We start from the raw sequence: 17,481 nt of genomic DNA on the forward strand, positions 1-17,481 counted from the left end.
CGTTTACTCAGCACAACTTCTATTTGACCAAAAACTGGAGTTGTTTATTGTGTTCAACACTGTATTGCATTGTAATTCAAAAAAAGTATATGCTCTGGTGGAAACCAAATGCTCCTTCCATCATTACTTGGATAGCCAAAGTACAAGAAAATTAGAAAATGGAAGACCTAACCACAAAGAATTTAGGAAACCTGGTTCTACTGGACAGAATTTACCTGTTCCTCCAAATACAGTCCAGCCCTTTCTGACTTTTCGAAACACAAGTTTGGAGGCAGGAATGCATGCAGGCAAGCAGGTTTTTCCTCTGTACCTCAGACCCTCCCTCTTCCCCAATTTCTCCAACCCCTTGGTTGCATACCTCCAAAAAGGTCACCCCCTTTCAGTTTTAAAGTTCCTACGGTGTAAAAACCAGCCCCAAGACGACACAAGGAATGACATGGGAAATTTTTATTTCACGTGAAAAATTACATAGTCGGGAGGTAGACTAAAGACAGTCTATCCAGCACAAACAGTGAATACTATTTTCGATAACCTGGGCACTGCGTTCACTAACAAACATTTAAAAAATAAAAAAAAAAAAAACCCTAAAAATTGTTCGACACTACCCACTGACACAAACTATGGAAGGGAGTTCCACATCCTTACCACTCTAATAGAGAACCCCTTATACAGTTTGAGACTGAACGGCTTCTCATCCAACTTAATTGCGTGGCTGCATGTCTTTTCAAGACCTTAGACTAAATAGTTTCACCCACAACGCCAGAGTCACCATTCAAAGACTTGTAAATTGCAGTCAGCCTTAAAGTGGTTTTAAAAATGTAGTTTTTTTTCCTTAATGTATTCCTTGCAAAGTAAACATGTTGCCACTTGCTTGTCCTTCATTCCACTAAATACTTGGCCAAGTCTTGTATTGATCCAGGGTGGTGCCCATCTGCCAATCTTCTCTCCTCTCTCATGGACAAACACAGCCTGGTTCAGGATCCAGCCCAAACATCTGAACCCATAGCAAGTGCTTGTTATGGGAGCAAACAGAAAACGCACCAAGATTGCCAGTGGGAGACCCCAAAAGAGGTTCAGGGCTGCTCTGTGCATAACCATTCCAGAAAGAAGGCGAGTACAATGCTATTTTAATGCAAAGAATTCTTATTTTACTGCTTAGTCTTCCCCAGAACAAAGTTTACTGCTTGTAATACATGCCTTTTAATTTTATAAAAGTATAATGCATCCATGTGCACTTTTGAATTGTGAATAGATCTAGCAAACCTTGGCCACTTTAGTTTCCCCAGCATCTAGATTTAGGGCCAGCCCCACCTCTTTTCCCACAGCACAGTATGCCCTTCTCTGATCCCCCTCCCCTCACCCAGCATCCTAGTTTATAAATTCCTCCAACCTTCTGGCCATCTCCATCCCCAACAGAGCTGCATCTTTGCTGTAGAGCAAACAACAGATCAGAAAGTCAGCCCAGTTCTCTATGAACCCAAAACCCTCCTTGCACCAGGCCCTCAGCCATCAGTTCCTTCTAGCTCTGGTGTGGCTCATGGTACTGGCAGTAATCAGATTGAGGATCTTTTTTTGCATCATGATAGCTGGAGTCTTCCCTAGCAACTTCCAACAATCTGTCCATCCGATCCTTAAGTAGATCACTTTCTTCTGCCTGCTGATGCCACAGCTTCCTCATGTTATAGCCTCAATTGCTATGAAGTCAGCGTGTCCCGATAACCATGTACCTCCGTTCTGATTGTACATTACTGTTAAAGGTTTCAAAACCTAAAGAATTAGAGAAAAAAAATTTCAGGTTGGTGTACAGTTGCAACCTCTGGAACTACAAAAGTTGCACACTATAAAAATTACTAGAACATATCAAAAAAACTTGTCTGCTATCACTTAGCCACTGTCCATTAAAAATGTTTTCCCCACATGGGTGAAAGCTACAGTATTTGTTCTGCATTTAGAAAAGTTTAAAATATTCATTTGAATAAGTAAATACCCAAAGGTTAATACTTGTCACACACACACACACACACACACACACACACACACACACACACACACACACAGAGTAATCCTCATCCACATCCATAGTGAATGTGGGCTATTCTACACAGAACAGGTGGTGATTGGGTAGACAAAAAACTTTGCAGGCTTATAGGCCACTGGTATGTATCCATGACAGATAGGGACACACATGCCAAAGTTTCAGCATCAACATGTTTGCAATGGGGTATAACTTGTTCCTGAACTTATTCCTTAAGTTCTTCAATTATTTTTACAACAAGACGTTTCCACGAAAACTCTGCCCAGGAATTTTAGCTATTGCTTTGCGGATAGCATAACTAGGCATCTAGACCCTGTACATGAAAGTTGGCATTTACATGCACCCAGGGGGCACATGTGCAGTGTTCAGCTAAAAGGTCTACAGCCTTAAGTCTATGGCAGGGACTAAATGTTATACTGACATGTACACACATTTATGGCACTATCTTCCAAGAACAAAATGTCCAGACCTAAACATTACAAGATACGAACTGTACAAAATGTGTATTGTTACAAAAGATTAGACTCCTCAGATTTTTTAAGATATCAGCATTTACCATTCAGATGGGTAAACGGCAAAGATATATCATCATAGAGTCAAATATTAAATAAAACATCTGAAGCAGCACAAAAAAAAGGAAAAGAATCTCCATAACCCACAAGGGACTCAATTTCAGGCCCACTTCCAGGGTTAATTTTATTGGGCTCATTTATTAAAAAAACATTACAGCAAAGTGCAGCGGTCAACTGTATCCATTTGATAAATACTATACCTCAGTAGCTTCCTGTTCCCGGTGTTTTAATTTCCATCTGTTGCTATCCTCTCCTTATTTTTCCATACTTCTTGTGTCTGGATGTTGTCCAGCAGCAGCTTCACTATACTTTGTTTTTTTAAATAGTTGCAACCTGGATGTCAATTTTAGTTTACCTCAGACTTTCATCTAAAGATAACAAAAAACACAACACAGGACATTACAAGATGTAAACTGTACCTGCAATTAAATCACTAAACAGACTAGACTGATCAGATTTTTAAGATATCAGCATTTACCACTCAGATGGGTAAACGGCAAAAGGTATATCATCATGTAGTCAAATAGAAGCATCTCTAGAGAAGGCACATGGTAGCACTCTTCATAACCCATAAGGGACAATTTGTCCCTGTGCCAAAATTTACTGGGACTTTTTTTTTTTTTTTTTTTTTTAAAGCAGTACAGCAGTCATCTGTATCCATTTCATAGATGTACCCCAGCACCTTCCAATTCACATCTTTTTCAGTATGGCTTTTTAATCTCCACTACCCTTTTAATTCTTGCATCTGGATGTTAACGGTATGGCCAGCTTAAGGGTGCACAGTATGCAGGGAAGCCGCTTCTGATCAAAATTTGGCTGGTCCACCAGGAACCAGCCGAATTTCAGTTGGTATCATGCATTTTGGTGCTGCACAATTTTTTAAAAAGGGTCAGAGACAGTTTGCACATTTCTCAGGCCCACTGAAATTAATGGGCTGCCCTAAATGTGACTCTTAGGAATGCACAAAAACACACGCTTTGTCACACCTGCAAAGGGTGAATGGAGATTTAAAGCCAAAGTTAAGTTTTGAACAAGGTGTGAAGGGTTAGAACAACTGTCAGGTTTTTCCACAAATTTCTACACTCATTATGGACAGGAAGTTTGAGGAAATATCCCTCATGGGGACATGAAAGGCAACATTTAAAGCTTCCTTCTTATTGGAAAAGTGTTTGCTGCCCACATTCCCTGTGACGAACGCGGAGTCCGACTCCAGCCCTTCTCATCAACTTGTGACAAAGGACCAGCCAAGTCTCACACCGTGCTGTCACTTGTGCAACAATGCCACTCACAGTTGCACCCTGCACAAAGATTCTTCAGCTTGCAGGACCACAACCTGTGCCAGCAGCCTGAGAGCACTTAAATTATCCCAGTGACAATCGAAGAAGGGAGGCAATGCTGCTATTCACCATGTGTGACAAACTGTCATGGCTGCAATCTGAACATTATGGCATCTGCTCTTTCACCCAGCTTTGTAAGGGTTTAGTACTTGTTACCGTTACATCCCTTTTTTTATTTATTTTTTTGTAGTTAATTTGGATGAAATTTGCTGTGCTCTGCTATTAGGCAGAAGGGGGGGGGGAGAATTAACCGTTTAAGGGTCATTCTTTGCTCCTTATTGCAAAGAATGAAAGTAAAGCCAGCAACCAGATCAGCTACAGGACACACTTGTGCACCCCTATCCTACAATACAAAAAAGGGCAGCACCACTGCAGATCATTAGCAGTAGGAAAAAACAGTAAAAAAAAAAAAAAAAAAAAAAAAATTACCTTGATGCCCTGTGAATTCGATATTCTCAAACTGAATAACCTATTACACAAAAACAGAAGAGCATTACAAAAGGGTGATACATGAAGGAACATACCCCATACATACAAACCCTGCCAGCATTCAGTTCATGTAAGTATCACCATGTACAGTCTGATGGGTAAACGGCAATAGTAAATCATCATAATGCTTGCAATGAAGGCTTAAGTTCTCTGAACTAGGGAATGCACTGATGTATCGGGCAAAAATAGTGTTATGGCATTTTACCAAAAAGTAGCAGCTGAAAACGCGGAATTTTACCACGTTTAGGGCGCGTTTTTCATAAGTCACGTGGCTCAAAAGTTTTTGATGTGTTTTCAATGCGTTTCAGGTTTGGCTCACAATAATGCAGCTTGAGTTTAGCAGTGCATTTTGCATTTTTGCACGCACACTTGGCGTGTTTGATGCATTTGTTGTTTGACAACTTGTTGCTGGGCAGATTAAAAATGCATCAAAAACACAACATGTGCTTTTGTAATGCATTTCAGGCCAGATTCACACCAATGCATTTGTGTTTTGTCTATCTTGCATTTTTGCACATGCGTTTGATGGATTTTGCCTTTTTTGGCAAACTTGTTGCTGGGCAGATTAAAGCCACAAAATGCATCAAAAACGCAACAGGTGTGCATTTTTGAAGAGTTTAACAAATTTTCAACAAGCATCTGCTTTTTCACCCAGCTTTGTAAGGGTTTAGTACATGTTACCGTTACATCCCTTTTTTTATTTTATTTTTTTGTAGTTAATTTGGATGAAATTTGCTGTGCTCTGCTATTAGGCAGAAAGGGGGGGGGGGGGGGAAATTTACCGTTTACTTTCATTCTTTGCAATAAGGAGCAAAGAATGACCCTTAAAGCCAGCAACCAGATTAGCTACAGGACATACTTGTGCACCTATCCTACCATACAAAAAGGGCAGCACCACTGCAGATAATTAGCAGTAGGAAAAAAAAAAAAAAAAAAAAAACATGCAAATTACCTTGATGCCCTGTGAATTCGATATTCTCAAAACTGAATAACCTATTACACAAAAACAGAAGAGCATTACAAAAGTGTGATACATGAAGGAACATACCCCATACATACAAACCCTGCCAGCATTCAGTTCATGTAAGTATCACCATGTACAGTCTGATGGGTAAACGGCAATAGTAAATCATCATAATGCTTGCAATGAAGGGTGGAGGGAAGGCAGTGAGATAGTTGCTTACCTCAAGGCCACAGGTCGCACCACACGTTCTCTATAATCACATCATATTGCAGAAGAAAGCACATCCTGAAAAATATCAAATTAAAAGGTTTGAAACAAACTAAGCTCTACTTGTCCTGATACCCCCATCCCACTGAAAAGAAAGTTGCTAACTTGAGTGCGTTTTGTTTTTTTTAAAGCAGGGATATGGCCATGGTAAGGTTATACTATGGCTTTGTAACTGGGCATCTAAAGGTCAGTTAGGGTTCAAGTCTATCTTTTGTCCCAAATTATTTTAGTAAAGTTCTCCTTTAAAGCAATAGGCTTAGACAAAGTGTTAACTAGTTTCTGTGTGCGGCAAAGCATGTGTAATGGAAGAGCTTTTTTTTTTTAAATTAGCTTTTGTCTTTTTAAGTGTGTATACGCAAAACTTTATGTTCAATTCACAAAGGCCAAGTTCACCTTTTCAGGCAGGGTTTCACTTTTCATAATAAAAACAGAAGCCTTTTCCAATATCTTTCCTACCCAAGCTAAACCATCACAATGAGCTCATCTCTCACTTATCTAGTCCATGGCAGCTTTCAGTCTGCACCTCTGTTCAAAATTAAAAGCATTCTAAACCCCAACTTCCTGTAGCATCATGTATGTGATGCTTCAGGAAACTTTATATCCTATCATGCACTGCCTTACTGCATCCCAGAATAGGGTGCATTGGTACCTCTCTGGACCACCTATTTCCACCCACTTTCCTACTTCTACCTTTATGGTGACCATACACTATACAAATCTTCTTTAGATCTACCATCAACTATGTATTAAAAGCACCCGTCTGGTTTGATACAAATTGAATAGATTGTTCAGGTGGGTCCTCCTATTACAGTTTTTATAAACTAAAATATAAAAGCACCAGCTGATTCTCAGTCTATTTACAGTAGGTTTTAGATCACACACACACACCTGTGCAGGTCTTTCTAAATGCATTGTGGTCAAAAACCCTCAATGAACACCATTCCTGTTTAACAATGCTGTAAATATATGGATTTTACTCTGCATTGCTTAAGTTCTCTAAACTAGGGAATGCACCGATGTATCGGGCAAAAATAGTGTTATTGGCATGTTACCAAAAGTAGCAGCTGAAAACGCACAATTTTACCACGTTTAGGGCGCGTTTTTCAAAAGTCACGTGACTCAAAAGTTTTTGATGTGTTTTCAATGCGTTTCAACATGTGCATTTTTTAATGCGTTTCAGGCCAGATTCACACCAATGCATTTATGTTTTGTCCATTTTGCATTTTTGCACATGCTTTTGATGGATTTTGCCTTTTTTGGCAAACTTGTTGCTGGGCAGATTAAAGCCACAAAATGCATCAAAAACGCAACAGGTATGCATTTTTGAAGAGTTTTCAACTAATTTCATGTGTTTTCAGCAGCATCGAAGTCTATTAAACAAAAAACGCAACAATTTGCATTTACAAAAGTCCGACCCTTTCCAAAACCATAGCAGCTAAAAAAAAAAAAAAAAAAAAAAAAAAAAAAAAAAACTACACCATAAAAAGTTCTATAGGAAACCAATAAATGGACTGTAGTGCATTTCTACCAAAAGCTCTAAAAACGCATTGGTGTGAACCAGGCCTCAAATGGGAGGTGCTTTTTTTTCTACTAGCCAAATATGTACCCAAAGTACAGCAATCAAGATTTTTAACACCACAAGGGAAGCGCAACGGACCAGTGCGAAGACATTGATTGAATTTATAGGGACGCATTATTCTTCAGATTTTCTTGCAGGGGGGGTGGGGGGGGGGGGGGGGGGGGGAGTTTAAAGGCAAAAGGGCTTCAAAACTGCTCAGTGTGAAAGCAGTCTATTGGTCAAAAATTTTGGTGCACCACTACTCTGAAACCATTATAAAAGAACTCCCCCTCCTAAACACCTGCTCCCATCTGTCAGATACCTTCTGTGTCCCCTTCAAACACCTGCACAAAACTAATGGGCAGTTCAGACAGTGCTGGATTTCAGTAAAAAAGCCATGCCCCATACCCAAATGTACCAAGGTTTTCAAGAAAGCTTAACCCCTTGCCTACAGGGCACTTGTACCCCCTTCGAGCCCAGGCTAATTTTCAGCGCTCACATTTTGAATGACAATTGCGGTCATACAACACTGTACCCATATGAATTTATTTTTTTGTGACAGATAGAGCTTTCTTTTGGTGATATTTAATCACCTCTCGGTTTTTTATTTTTTGCTAAACCAAAAACCACTGAAAGTTTAGAAAAGTTTTTTTTTAGTTTTTGTTATAAAATTTTGTAAAATAAGTGATTTTTCTCCTTCGCTGATGTACGCTAATGAGGCTGCAGTGATGGGCACTGATAGGCTACACTGAAAGACACAGATAGGTGGGACTGCTGGGGCTACACTGATCATCAGTTCCCTGATGATCAGTGTAGATGTCCCCTCTGAGGGATGCCAATTACCGGCTCTCCTATCAAGCTGTCAGCGTGACCGCTCGTGAGGAGAGAAATGCCGATAACCGGCATTTCCCTATTTAAATGCAATCAGTTGTGATTGGACACAGCTGATCACATGACTGAGCCGACATCTTCGGCTCTTTTCGATGATCGGTGATCCGCTGTGTCCAAGGGACACAGCACATCGCCGATTTCCGCACTCCCAGAGCCGCGCATGCGTAGTTAGAATGGGAGGACATCATATTACGTCTTCCCAGAAAGAGAGAACCGTCTTGCGCCAGTCAATACCTTATATGGCGGGCGGAAGGCGGTTAAATAAGAAAATGGGAAGGGACAGGCTGTGTCTTTCTCCAGCAACAAATTTAACCACGCTGAAACTCAAGCCAGCGCTAAGACTGGAATCAAAAGTGACTTCTGGACGTATTGACGTCAAAGCGTGATGGGAGGTAATATGCTTCGGAGCCCACAATCACTCGTCAAACCAGGAGCTCATTTGCTGCTGGAAAAGACATAGTCCAGCTTTACTCCACCTATCCTGCAGAGCTGTTTAAGGACACATCTAATCCATCCATCTGCTGTGCAATGAGGCTTGCCATCGAATAAGAACTGATACGCCCATTTGCTCTCATCCTTGAGTATTTTAACCCTTCCCTTTACTTGTTTATAATCAAATTGATACACTTTAGGTGGCGGCACCTTCTGTTTATTGTTTTAGTGAACAGATATCCAATACCCTGTTAGAAGAGCTGCAGCCATTATTGAAGTGGATTAATGCCTGGATCTACCATACAGAGACTGACTTCTTGCTTGGGACCTAATCACTCTCTCAATTGGTGCTATAGAGTTTGTGTTTTTGTCCCCAGTTCTGGTGTACTGGGAATTTAGAGGGGCACATACTACAAGTGTAACATAAGCTGCCAACATGGTGCACTTTAAAGTTATTAGTGGATAAGTTTTATCACTACATGGTAATTCCAAACTACTAGAAAGCATAGCTACAAATATTCATAAATTTTGTCTGAAGGGATATACCGCAGATAAGATGTCCAATCTTTAAAGCGGTAGTAAACTGCAGCCTTATAAGAAAAAAACAAAAAAACCAAAACATTTCCCTGCAAGGCAATGGCACAGTGTGCTAGTATGCACTGAATACAGGTATGCACTGAATACAAGCCAGGGGCGGACTGACCATTTGGAAACTCGGGCACTGCCCAAGGGCCTGGGGTCAGTAGGGGGCCCCCATGAGATGCCCCTGGTACCTTTTTCATAGGCTTTTTTGAGTTTGGGCAGGGACACAGGGGCCCCATGATCCCCTATCGCCCGGGGGCCCCATGAGTTGTCAGTCCGCCCCTGATACAAGCACATTATAAGATACTCGCCTTAGAACGAAGCCCTCCAGTGGTGCGCGGTCACTGCTGACAGGGCTTCCATATTGCTCCAGTCTTCCTGCCAGGTGCACTGGCTCTGGTCCTTTGAATGGCCGAGACGTGATGACATCATTCCCGAGAGTGTGCCCAGGAGTCGCTGTTTACAGCACAGCGCTATGAAGGGACAGCGCAGATATGCTGTCCCTTCACAGCACAAGTGCCGGTGAGGTCACTGACTGCATCCAGTGTGAACATCGCAACACTGCAAGTTTAGGAGATGTTCACTGTACTTACAGGTAAGGCTTACCTGTAGGGACAACTTCAAAAGCAGAGTTCACTACCACTTTATACAGTTTACTGCAGGAGAGCGCAGGTTTTAAATCTTTGCTTGCGTCTCTGGAAGTTAATTTCTCCTACCTGTTCCATTACAGCACTGCAGTTTCAAAAAAAACCTCTTCAGCATTCAACACTTCTGGCTGCTCATGTGCCCCTGTGGGTGCTGCTGTTCCCTCCTAGTCTAAAGAAGGTACCTGTGCATAGTGAGGGACATGGGAATCTGACATTCCCAGAACGGTCCAAAGCCAGAGAGGCTTTATGAGGCTGCAGTGCCAGAACGGAGAACGGATGAGAGGTAGGAGAAACAGGTTGCCAGAGGGGAGTATACTCTGTATCCTAACACACAGGAGTTTGTTTTTAAAGCTTGAGACCAAGTCTAAAGAAAAAGGCACGCAATATAAAAAAAAAAAAAAAAAAAAAGTTATTTTACGATTGTACTACATAGATACAACTTACCTACATCCTGCTATGTAGTGCTCAGTGCAGGTGAGGAAAAAGGTACCATTTTGGACACTCCTCATTCTGGATCCCAAAAAACCGTGTAGGACTTCAGTTATTACAGACTTTCCTACGTAGGGGAAACAACGTGAAAGGAAATTGTGACAACACAAGGCATAGAAAAGTGGTGTTAGCATTTTGGTGACTGCTTGTAAATTTTGTATAGTGGCCAACCATGTGGACCAAGTGTCGTGGCTTTCACATTTACATAGCATAAAATATTGCACACAATCAAATCTACATGCCAGCATGTTAGTGATCACACTGGTAATATATCACACTTATGAAAGGTACACATTGCCTTATACAATCAACATGCTGAAAATTAATCATGGGACCCCTTTAACAATGAAACAGTAAAACTAAGTGTTGTACAGTTCACCACTGGAAAAAAAAATGTAATCGCCCTCTTCCCAGACACAACTAGCAATTTACATAGGGTGTTCATGTTGGTAGCATAACTCCTCCTCTATTGTAACTATTACATTGCAGGTAAATAGATCCCAAGCAGAAGCAACGGTATGTCTTTGATTTCTTGACAAAGGAAGGGTGCAGGCTGTGAAATCCAGAGAAGGCTACAGAATGTTTACCGAGATAAAACCAATGACAACAGCAATGTGCAAATGGATGTTTAACTACCGGGCACTTTTACCCCCTTCCTGCCCAGGCCAATTTTCAGCTTTCAGCACTGTTGCACTTTGAATGACAATTGCACGGTCATGCAACACTGTACCCAAACAATTTTTTTTTTTTTTTTTTTTTTTTTTTTTTTAAGATAGAGCTTTCTTTTGCTGGTGTTTAATCACCATTGGGTTTTATTTTTTTGCTAAACTAAAAAAAAATAAAAAAAATTTTGAAACATTTCTTCTTAGTTTCTGTTATAAAAATGTAAATAAGCAGTTTTTCTCCTTCACTGATGTGCACTAATGAGGCTGCAGTGATGGGCACTGACAGGCATCACTGATGGAAACTGAAAGGCAGCATTCATATGGCACTGATAGGTGGCATTGAAAGGCAGCTCTGATATGTGGCATTGATGTGCACTGGTGTGTAGCATTGATGAGCATTGGTATGTGGAACGTATGTGGCTAAACTGATCATCAGTGTAGATATTTCCTCTGAGGAATGCCACTTACCGGCTCAACCCTCCTCGCACGCTGACAGCGCATAAGGAGAGGACTGCCGATAACCAGCATTTTCTTGTTTACATGTGATCAGCAATAATTGGACACAGCCGATGTCATCGGCTCTTTATTTTGATAGGTGATCCGCTGTGTTCCAGGGAAACAGCGCACCACCGATCGCCGTGCGCCACCAGGAGCATGCATGCGCAGTTAAAGTGGGATGTCACATGATGTCCTCCCAGAACAGAACCGCCGCCCATCCGTCATTTCCTTATATGGCAGGCGGGAGGCAGTTAAAGAAGGAGAAGCCAACAATGAAAACCATCCATGCAATGGGAGACCAACTGCAGGCAGCCTACACCCCTCCATCAAGAACTCACCAACACGTTGCATCAGCTTGGAAACCATTATTTAGCGTCAACGAAAAAGTGTTACTGTAAAGAGCTGCTCTACCAACGTGAAATGTGAAAGACCCATGCAATAAAGTTCTGACCACTTTTGCATTACTGTCAGTACAGCGCTCATATAGAATTAGTAATTACATCAAGCGTTGACACCATAGACGCCATGATAAATGAGCTGAGGTCACACAGTAACCCTGGCCCAAAGTGCTACATGCATACACTACAGAAGACGTGTAGACTTTGTATTCATCCAAGGTCACTGTACACGGATATCCACCTCGGGGACATCTTTATCCAATTTAGTGGGAGCAGATGTGATTCACTGACATGACATGGAGGGGGTCAGGGTCACAAACAAAAAATCTGAACACTCCGTGTCATGAAATGTCAGGAGTGATTTATGAAGATATCAAATGTGTAATATCCCCACATTATCAAAGTGGATAGATTCAGAGCATTGAAAGGAAATGTTATACTGAATGCAGTGACCATGGCAGATGAAAGGATTACAATGATAAATGTTCTACAATACATTCACACACAATAAACCCAAACATTTAATATATTGCAGATTACCAATCAGATGGGGGTGGCTGCATTCGTTTGTGGGGGGGGGTTCCACTCTGTTTTCAGCTGGTGATCCGGCAGTAATACACCACCTGTATTAGAACACCGCTACTCTGGATGAAGGAGCACAGTGGGCACCTTTGGACTGCAGCATTGTCAGAGGGGAGTGTTGTGTACTAACAGATTTAACTAATTGAAGCCAAATTCTAGCTAATACAGCAAACTTTTCCCCCTCTGTTGGGATAAGGTTTTACATTTAAAAAAAATCTGACCATTGTAAGCACTACTGTCAGGGTTAATGGTTTGTCTCAATGCTCCAACAGCACAGTGCCCAAATGGTTAGCACTTCTGCCTGGCAGAATTAGGGTCGTTGGTTTAAATCCCAACCACTGCACTACCTGCCTGGAGTTTGCATGTTCTCCCTGTGCCTGCGTGGGTTTCCTCCAGGTACTATGGTTTCCTCCCACACGCCAAAAGACATGCTGGTAGGTTAACTGGCTCCTGTCTAAATTGGCCCTAGTATGTGTATGTATGAATGTGAGTTAGCAACCTTAGATTGTACACCCCTTGAGGGTTAGGGACTGATGTGAATGTACAATATATATGTAGAGTGCTGCGTAAATTGATGATGCTATACAAGTACCTGGAATAAATAAACTACTACACCTGCAGGACAACTTGTTCTTTTGAAAAACAAAAAACTTGCTACTAGGAGGACCAGGTGAAAAATAAAAAAAAAAAAAAAGAAAACTAATGCAGACATATCTAAGAATTGGTATGCTGCAATGTGTGCTTTTGGGTTTAATACCACTTTAACGCCTGAGTGCAGGAAGAAGATTCTCCACATAGATGATCATTTTATTGCAAAATTAAGGCAAGGTTCACATGAGAGCATCCACTGCCCCTCTGAAAAGTGATCTGTTGTAGACTACTCTTCAGAGGACATTAGAGCAGCAGCTTCCAAGTGATCAGGAAATGCCTACAAATGCATGGAAAGTTTGCATGGCACCAACATACCACAACTGTGTGCCAAGTGTTTGGCTCGCTGTCGTAGCATGACTTCTAACTTCAACAGGTGAGTATCAGGCGGTGCTACACCAAGATAAACTGCCACAGCTGCATAGCACAGGATCACCACTACAGCATGTGTGATCCCCTCTGGCTGTCTTGTTGGTGGGCAGTAAATACAAGGCTAAAGCAGAATTTGTTTTACTGTGTGTGAATGAAACCTAAAAAACATTTCATGGAGTAGCTGAAACAAAACTAAACACCTGGAAGAAGAAACCACACAACTAATAAAGTTACATAAAGATGCCAGACATATAAATAAATCCTCCGATTGCCCAGTAATGAAGAGAAACATCAGTCTAAGGGTCACCATACACAATGCAATCTATCTTACCAAAGCTATGTAATAAAAGAGGACAGAATAGAATATATATTATACACACAATCCATCCAGTATGTAATCAATGCACTGCGTTATGAATACAGGTAAATCCAGGACTGTACAGATTGTACGGTGTGTGGTGACCTTGTATCATATAGAAGAGAGGTGTGATGACCAGAGAGCACAATTCCCCCAGAACACAGGAAACACTTCATACAAGTGTAACCCCACTAATCTCTACATGGGATGGAGCTCCCCCCCACCTTCCCAATTGGGGAACACAGTGGGGTTGATTTACTGGAACTGAAGAATGCAGGATCTGGTGCAGCTGTACATGGGAGCCAATCAGCTTCTAACTTTAGTTTGTTCAATTAAGCATTGCCAATAAAACCTGGAAGCTGATTGGCTCCCATGTACAGCTGCACCAGATTCTGCACTCTCCAGTTCCAGTAAATCCACCCCATGTCTATAATCACGGTGGGGTTCTTCTCTCTGATCAAGCACGACCTTTCCAATCCGAGCTCTGCCTGGGAAGATAAGCTCAGTGTGCCCATCCTATGGGGGCTGATAAGAACACGCGGCTCTCCACACACATCCTACCTGCTGCACCGCCCGGCACAAAGAGGATGAGGGAGGAGCTCGGCCGCCCTATCTACACTGCCACCATAGAGTCCTGCCAGGAGCCAGAACAGACAACACTGTGACCATAGAGCCACAGTACTCCACACTCGTTCGGCCATTTTTATTGAGGGCAAGTTGGCTGTTCCGTAAGCGATTTTTACAATTGGTGTGCAAGGAAAGAAAAGTGAGCGTCTGGCAAATCTAGGAAACGCTGGTGATTAACCACTTGCCCTCCAGAGGATTTACCCCCCTTCCTGACCAGGCCATTTTTTTTTTTGCGTTGGCAAACTAGAAAGGAAATGGGTGTGATACAAGAAGTGCCATCATCCCTAGGAAAATATACTGAAAAACCCTCTTTGTGGTGGGATTTATATAGGCACCAGTCAAATCTAAATATATTCTGAAATAGAATTCAGAATATAGTGCCTAAAAAAAATCCCACCACAGGGTTTTTCACTATACTGCGTTACTTTAACTGACAATTGCGCAGTCATGCAACGCTGAACCCAAATTAAATTTATGTCTTTTTTTCCCACGAATAGAGCTTTCTTTTGGTGGTAGTTGATCGCCTGTGCATTTTTTATTTTTTGCGCTATAAAAAAAAAAACAATTTTAAGAAAAATATATTTTTAACTTTTTGCTATTAAACGTGTCCAGTAAAAAAATTTAAAAAATCAAATTTCGTCATAAATTTAGGCCAAAATGTATTCTGCTACAAGTCTTTGCTAAAACAAAATCCCAATATGTGTAAATGAATTGGTTTATGTGAAAGTTGTAGCGTTTACAAATGGCGGTATATATACTGAGATTTTTTTTCAATTTTTACTAGTAATGACGGCGTTCAGCGACTTATAGCAGGACTGGGGGGGAACTGACTTGGTGTCACTGACATCCCCAGTGATACCAATACAGTGATCAGTGCTAATAAAAAGCAATGACACTGTACTAATGGCATTAGGCAGGAACGGCTTAACCTGTGGAGCGATCAAAGAGTTAACTGTGTGCTGTTTTACATACTGGGCTGTGTTTGTGTTTCACTGTAAGCACACTGCTTTGTATGGCTGTGCTATGCACAGCCATGCAAAGCAGTGTGCAGGAGCTGACAGGGAGGAGAACTGTTTTGTTAACGTTTCTCCCCCCTGTCGGAGATGCTCGGCAATCACCGTGCGCTGGCAAGTAATCACCAGGCGGAACCCATTGATTGACAACCGCAGATGGCAGTGCAGGTAGGGCGCATGCGCACCTCAAATGTGCCCCCTACCCAGAAATGCAAAATCACATGTATATATATACGTGATTTTGCACACCCGTGCTGTCCTGTAGCAGTACTTCTGCAATAGGGCAGATGGGAAACGGTTAAATACCTTGTTACTTGGAAATTATTATTATTTCAGGTACTTATATAGCGCCATCAATTTACGCAGCGCTTTACATATATATTGTACATTCACATCAGTCCCTAACCCTCAAGGGGCATACAATCTAAGGTCCCTAACTTACATTCATACATACACATACTAGGGCCAATTTAGACAGGATCCAATTAGCCTACCAACACATGTCTTTGGAGTGTGAAATATATTATTATTATTATTATTATTATTGTAAAGTAGTATGATTATTCAATGTATTATTAATAATAATATATTTGTTTATATTATTTTTTATTAGTAGTAAAAAAATTAATAATAAAGCATTTTATATTAAGAATAATAATATTTTAACATTTATTAAACAAATAATATTAGTAATTTTGTATTATTATTATTTATAATATTTTTTATTATTAAACAAGAATTATTTACTAATAATACATAATAAATTAATATATTTATTATTATCCTATTGTTTTTAATAATAATATTATGAAATATATTATCATTATTACCCAATATCAGCATTATTACACAATATGAATTATTATTGTTAATAATATTAATAGAAATGTTTGTGTAATAATAATAATTATTTTATTATTAAGAGTACATATTTACTAACGATAATATTCATCATCATCAATTATTATCATCATTATTTTTCAATAGCATTATTAATTATTATTGTAAATAAAGTGGAACTTGACTCTCTCAATGAACATTGATTATTTTTAATCGTAATGCTACTAGTATTAGTAAATAGGAAAGTATATTATATTTACTTGTTTTAAACAGTTTTTTACATTTCTTTAGTTACTTCCTTGTTTCCATGCCTAGGCAAATAATATCATACATCCCAGGAGCCTTCAGGAGGGGGAAAGGGGTTTTCTCAGCTAAGTACACCCTCCTGCCTGCAATGCCTGAGCTAAGGGCAAATGGATTCCAGTAAATGCTACATGAATCATTTGCCCTTTACTCAAGATGGTCAAATACAGAAATGCTAGGGGGGATTTCTCAGCAAAATGGAGGATGGCTAAATTTGTTTTGAATATTAAAGAACAATGAAATAGTGCTTTTGGTTTGTGGTGCTTAGATACAGTGTATTTCCAGCTTAATAATAACACATTTTTGTTTGCGTTAATAAAATATGTATTAATACAAATAAGAATATTCTTTAGAATGAGAAAAATAATAAATATTTACTAATAATACATTTTTTAAGAAGAAGAATGTGATTATTATTATGAATAATACATATATATATATATATATATATATTTATTATTATTAATAATAATAATCATAATAATAATATTGTTGCATATATATGATGTTTACTCTTATTATTAAACAGTTTTTGCTGCAATATTCACCTTCAGTCCAGCCCTGGCCCCTGCATTAAGCAATCTTCACCCCTTGATGACACCAGTCTTTCAGGCTGATTAATAGCATCCATCACTGAACCTACTTCCTTTGAGACCAGGCTGTCATGGATCCTGCATCCTTAGGGTGCATTTTCACACTTCCTGGGGTCAGTGTTACTGACCATAGGTGAACAGGAGCAAGGAGCATCCATTACCAGAGAAGAGGACCTGCACCTTCAGCATACCAGCCAAAAGACCTTTGGAAAAATAGGTATGTGTAGGCACAACACAGAGATCTCAGCAGTAATTCAGAGGATATCCAAAGGTCTCATACTCAAGTGTAGCCAGCTAACTTTCTAATAAGCTTTTCAGACA

The 17,481-nt window shown here is 40.3% G+C and overlaps 1 long non-coding RNA gene across 1 annotated transcript; it reads right to left on the minus strand.

Moving 5' to 3' along the window:
* Positions 1–432: 432 nt before the first annotated feature.
* LOC149445042 (uncharacterized) lies at positions 433–14,373 on the minus strand. Its single transcript, XR_016306472.1, has 7 exons — positions 14,346–14,373; positions 10,219–10,330; positions 5,618–5,682; positions 5,386–5,426; positions 4,374–4,413; positions 2,808–2,975; positions 433–1,767 (listed from the first exon to the last, which is right to left on the minus strand). It is a non-coding gene; the product is annotated as an uncharacterized LOC149445042 (long non-coding RNA).
* Positions 14,374–17,481: the final 3,108 nt, after the last annotated feature.

The sequence above is a fragment of the Staurois parvus genome, unplaced genomic scaffold (assembly GCF_062004578.1).
Source record: "Staurois parvus isolate SC_StPar_1 unplaced genomic scaffold, SC_StPar_1.0 ptg000748l, whole genome shotgun sequence".
Classification (NCBI taxonomy): domain Eukaryota; kingdom Metazoa; phylum Chordata; class Amphibia; order Anura; family Ranidae; genus Staurois; species Staurois parvus.